The sequence below is a fragment of the Vombatus ursinus genome, unplaced genomic scaffold (genome assembly GCF_900497805.2).
Source record: "Vombatus ursinus unplaced genomic scaffold, bare-nosed wombat genome assembly UNPS02012179.1, whole genome shotgun sequence".
NCBI classification, from domain to species: Eukaryota; Metazoa; Chordata; class Mammalia; order Diprotodontia; family Vombatidae; genus Vombatus; species Vombatus ursinus.
In genome coordinates this window covers 7908257-7914573 of record NW_020951957.1, presented here as the reverse complement: position 1 = coordinate 7914573, position 6317 = coordinate 7908257, and positions in this window count along the sequence as shown.

Sequence of the window (6317 nt, the reverse complement as noted above, 5' to 3'; positions counted from 1 at the left end):
GAGTTGGTAAAAAGAAGAACTGAATCACGGGGAAAGAAAGGAGGAAATCCCAATTCAATAAAGTAACTTATTTGTAATGACTCTAGTAGACATCTTATCCCACTAAATAAAGGAAACCCAGTGAAACTTAAAATATTTTTGTCACTCTGTTAGAATAAGATAATACCCAAAGCCCCCTTTCCTGTGATCAACTTAGTATGAATATCAACGCACCACCATCATCATCAGGTCCCAAGTCAGAGCACCTTACTCTCTCCACACTATGACTGGTCCTACCCAATCCAGATAAGAACCAGGCAAAAATCCCAACAGATTTTACTTTGTTTCAGGTGGCCAGTTCCATCAGAGACCACAGAAGACTGGACCATTTTCATCTTCCCTGACTACCCTTCTTATCATATTCGTAATAATGGGATTGCTTTATTTTATTGCATGCTCTATATTTCTCTGTACTAAACAATTATTATTCTAAGCCTTCCTAAATGTGCTTTAAGACAGAGTCCCTTTGGAAAAAAATGGGAGCTTTGTATGTATTCTGAAATGAGATATTGAGGTTTATAATGTATCTAATTTGTATCCTCAGGGCTTTGCACAATACCCGACACATTGTAAGCACTTACTAACATTTTTGTTGACTTACTGATTTCAAGAAGTTGGTGTACAGGGATACCACTTCTGAGACTGTTGTGTGTGTGTGAACAACAACCTATCACAAAGAAGGGGAATTAGAGCTCTTGGGGCCAAGCATATGCAGAATGATAAGTCGCCATGGACTCAGAAAAGAGACTGCATTTTAAATAGGTAAAAAATTATCACAGGGAGAACAGGGATTAGAAATGAACTGCACAATATAAGACACAAGGAAATTTTAACAATAGGGAAATGTTTTTAAGATAATGAACTGATACTTCTAAGAGGGAGGCACAGTACAAAATATGAAATGGAAGAATAGCTACTGGCAATAGCAGAAAAAAATTAACTGGAAGAGGTATACTTAAAGTTGGTGCTTTAGAAACTTCACTACTCTGAGAAACTGAAAATACTAAAGAATAATTAAATGTACACAGGAATCAAAGAATAAAAAAAAATAGAATAGAAAGAAAGGAAAGAAAGTTGATGAAGGGAAAATGTAAAGGAATTTTTAGAATGAAAAGAAAAAGAAACAAAACTAACAGACAAAAGCCATCACAGGGGAGGAGAGAAGGAAGGATTTTTAATTAACTAAGTGATTGAGAAAAAAGAAAGGGGAGAAAGAGTAGAAAGAATGAGAAAAATAAAAGGAAGAAAGAAAAAAATGAAATCAATAAATTTGTTAATTTGCAAAACCAACCAAATGATTTACAAAAGCAGTGGAGCAGAAAGTGGGAAGGTGTCAAGAAGAGTGCTCATAAAATTAGGATTGTTCATACATACATAAATACACACATACATATATACATGTATATCCATTTATCTATCATACACCTATTTATTTCTTGTTATATAAGGAAGGACTCTCTGGAAGCAAAGAAATGGAGAGGGGAGAGGGGAGTAGATAATATTAAAATTTATGACAAAATTTATTAACAGGTTGATTTGTATAAAGATATGGATGCCATGCCTATCAACTTCAAAAGTAGCACAAACCTGGTAAGGATAGATAAAAGAAAAAATGAGAGACTTAAGATCCAAAAAGTCTTAATAGCTTAGAACAATGAAATTAATATCATTTAATACAAATGAATGCAAATTTCTACACATTTGTTAAAAATCAGCTTTACAAGTAAAATATAATGAAAGTATGTTTGGGCAACAACTAATTCAAAAATTACCTGAAGGTTTTATTTTGATATAGGCTCTATTAATAGGTATCAACTATGGCATAGTTGCCAACAGAATTAATGCAATCCTAGTCTGTATCATGAGAATCTTGGTGTCCAGAATGAGGCAGACAATATTTCTGCTATATTTTGAATATTCAAGGCACATCTAGAGCATTGTGTTTTGTTCTGGCTGTCATATTTAGGAAAAGTTATTGCCAACTTAGTTTTACTGAAAAGCAGTGGTGGTGATTAAAATTCATTAGTTGACCAAGAGCAATGAGGAAACAAAAATGTAAAATTCAATTTCCAGCAAAGAAAATACAGATTAAACAACAGGAAAAGGAATAAAAGAAATGAATTGATGAGTCATCTGGAAATAATTTCTGTACTCATAAATTATCCATAAGAGAAAACCAACCAGTTGCTATGATATTAGTGCTATATTGTGATCAGGGTAGACAATCATAATCTTGGGGAGCTTTCTGAGCATACCTTCAAAGGTTTGTGTAATTGGTACAGACTTCTCTTATCTCTCACACTATGGTACAATACAGCAGTGGCAGGTGAGTGAAATTAGATATATAAGAAACTTTACATTTGTTGCTTTCTTTTGAAGGGTATGTTGCTGTGAGGCTAAAAGTCTTAATAATAACAGTCAAGTCCAGTGGAGTCTGATATTTTATCACTTTAACCTTCCAGAAGAAAACCAAAATATACTACAAGGTAGATGGATAATATTTATCATTCATTTAACATTCTTATATGAACAGTTCTTCCAAAATTTTGAACATACATAACTTCCAGACAATATTTGAAGTTGGACCAATTTTTTTTTGGAATCTCACAGGTCTCAAGACAACTCAATCTTTTAAAATAGCCATTTAAACACCCTCACTATGTGGGGAAATGAAGACTCATAGTCCTCCTGACAGATTATCTAATTTAAGAAAATGTTGGTTGGCTTATGATTAAGACTTGTAGAATTTGAAGACTTAAAGTAATGAATTTCTTAAAGATCATTTGTTATTACTTTGGGGCTTGTGAAACATAATAGAGTCAGCATAAGGGGAAAAATGTTAGAAATGATATCTGATATTTAACAAGAATTTTAATGAGAACATATCAATTTTAATTTATTCTTATTAAAATCTACATAGCTGATTAATTTTATTAATCAGCTTAATTCCTTTCCAAGATTTAGACATTTTAGTGACTAGATCTAAATTGAAATCTAGTCAGAATTCTTAAAAATTCTGTTTTCCAGTAACTATTTTATAAAAATGAGCTCTTCTATTTGCTTCTTTGATTGGAATTACCAGGGAGTCTTGTCTACTAGTCCCAGGTCCCTTTGGTCTTCATCCCCCACTGACTGGCTTCCTCTTTCCTTTCATTTGTACTAATTAGTATAGTTTTTGGTTCATGTATTAGCTGGACCATGTCCCAGTAGTGAAACACTATGTAATGAGGGTTACCTGTGCTGCTTATGTAGGTGAGGAGGGTTACCAGCTTCCAGTGCCTTCCTAGAAGATTAATTCATATGAATTAAAAATAAGGTCATTAAAATTAATAGGTGGAAAAACACTTATAAGCTGCTCCCTAACAAAATATCTTCATTCTTTAGAAGTAAGCTCCAATTTTCTGAAGTTTTATTATTTTTCTAATAGAAGATCTTATTAGTTTTTGAGATTTCACTTTTTATAAAAGTAGCTATTGTATCAATGGTGATTTCTCCATTTCTTAAACAACTCTACCCTACAACAAATCTTTTTTTTTTTTTACTTTATTACTTTCTTATTTTTCTCTTCTGTTTCCTATCAGGCACAGCTTGTCCCAAGGCCAAGGAAAATGGTAATAGACTTGGAAAGGACTTTTGCCAATTGCTGGTCAGATTACTTTAATAATTCTTTGAGTAGCTCATTCACCCCTCTGGATCCTGTAAGCTAATGGCCCTGGTAACTTTGTTACCATATGTGGAAGTTCTATTGAATGAGGCAACTGGGAGTTCTTTCCCTGGCAAGACAGTAGAAACTTGCTAAACTTGTGACTTCTGCTTAGAAGTATTTTTTTAATCCCATGGGGTAAAGGAAGATTCTAATTCCATTATTAGAGTCATTCCTGACATGAGCCAAAATCCTGAGAGATTTGATTTGAATGAATGTAACAAGGTAGGCATTTAGTCAGAGCAGATGGTGACATTAGACACAAGAGAATAAGGCTCCTTTCCATTCCAGGAAAGTTAGATGATAAACTTAGCTTTGAACTTGAAGCAAATACAACATAACAAGAAAGTTGAAGGAACTATCACATGTGCACTTTTACTTCCTATTACATGACTTCTAGGATAGAGTTGATCTCATAAAATAAATTCAACGAACAATAACTATGACTCTGAAAGTTTTAGAATTACTATGACTTTTAATTACTACTACTAACAATAATAACAAAAACAACTAATGTATTTCCTTTTAAGGGTTATATATTGCTTTCCACATTTTATCTTATTTTATCCTCATTAATAGCCCTGAAGGTCAGTGCCATAAACATCCCTTTTCTGGAGAAGAAGAAACTGAGGCTCAAAGCCTGGAAGTGATTTGCCTAAGGTCATATGGATAGTGTCAAAATAAGGATTTATATTCAGGTCTCTCAACTCAGAGTTTAGCCCTCTTTCTATTATCCCTCTGTGGTACCTTTATAATATGAAATGTGTACCAACAACAGAAATACAAAGGGCTATGAATTCAACCTGTGGGAATAACAGAAATTACAGGCATAGAGAAGGACTTGAATAAAGTCCAGGTTCCTCTTATACCACATATAGCCAGTTATTGCCACCTATTAGAATATGTCAGTACATGTATTGCCCAATCTTACCTCTCTTATCATGTTGCATTTGCAGCTAGGTGGCATTAAGCATACAGTATTGATCTGAAGTCAGAAAGTCCTGAACTCAAATCCAACCTCAGAAAAATACTAGCTCTGTAATCCTAGGCAGATTATCTGATCTCTTTGTGTCTCAGTTTCCCAATTAGTAAAAAAAAATAACAGGATAATAAAATCACCTACCCCTCAGGGCTGTTGTGAGGAAAGATGGGATAAATTTGTAAAGTTGTGTTGAAAACCTGTCAGGTCTATATAAATGTTACCTATTATTATCAGCCTCAAAGCTCAGTTTATAATCTAATTCTTTTGAAAGGGAAGAAGAGGAATCATGTGATGTATACAGAAAAGGGCAAGTTGTCAAGTCTGACCAAAGCATAGAATGTTCTTAGGTAAGAGAGATATGTAAGATAAAACTGAAAATATCAATTATCACAAAATCATGGAAGGCTTTGAATGACAGGCAAGAAAGTTAGATGTTTAGTTTTTTTTTTTTCTTTAGTCAGTGAGAAGCTACTGGAGGGTTTCAATCAGAAGAGTAGCATGACCAGAAGCTTAAGGAAGATCATTGATTTTTAGCCTGAAGGTGACCTTAGCAATTTAACTTCCTCATTGTTGAGATAGAGAAACTAAAAAGTCAGAGAGAGCTGAGAAAGGGGACTTTGATCAAGGCCACCCAGATAATAAGTAGTGGCACCAAGGTTTGAACTTTGGTTTCTGTCTCAAAATGCAGCAGCTATTATTTCTGTTGCTCCACATAGCTTTCATTCACAGTACAGTGAAGGAAGAAGAGAAGTAGTGAATGGGGCTGAGAAGGCACATTAGGAAGTTATTAAAATAGTTGAGTGATGTACTAATGAGGGCTGGCCATATGTGGCTAGCCATGACAATGGATTATTGAAACTATGAACAGTTAAAAGAAACACGTGAAAGGAAAAATCACTGCAGAGAAATGAGAGAGGGTGTGCCTCTGAAGCCAATGAAGTAATCAAGAGGGGCTGATGAAAAGAATCAAAGCAGATCCAGACTTGAAAGTCAAAGGCCATTGTATTTGTGGTGAGGTTATAGATGATGTGAGTTCACATTGCAAAGGGTGAAGGGAAAGAAGACAGAGACAACTTTAAAAAAAATGTTTGTTGGTATAGGAGGAGAAAGGAAACTATGAATGGACAGAGCAAAAGGGTGACTCAGATTGGTTAAAACTGAATATTCTTATACAGCAAATAGTAAGGAATTACAGGAAAGGGAGACTGAAGAAAAAGCAGAGAGGGGATAATTTTTGAGCTGAGATACTGTGGAAAGCAGAAAGGTAAGGGATCAAGTTAACAAGTAGAATTAGCCTTACTGAAGTATAGGGGTAAATTTTCCTCTGAAACAGAAAGGAAGGAACAAAATTTGACTGATGTCTCTAAAAAGTTTTGAGGAGAGGAAGAGGGAAATTCAAGGAGCTGCCCTTCAGAGAACTCGATGTTTTTAATAATCTAGTTAGATCACAAATCCTTTTCTGGGAAAGGTGAGTGAGAGTCAGCATTCAGATGAGATTTTAAGTGAGCAGATGGGGTTTGAAACTGTAGTTAATGAGAAAGTTTATTAAGGAGAGTAGAATAGATAGACTGTTATGTAATAATGAAGACCAAT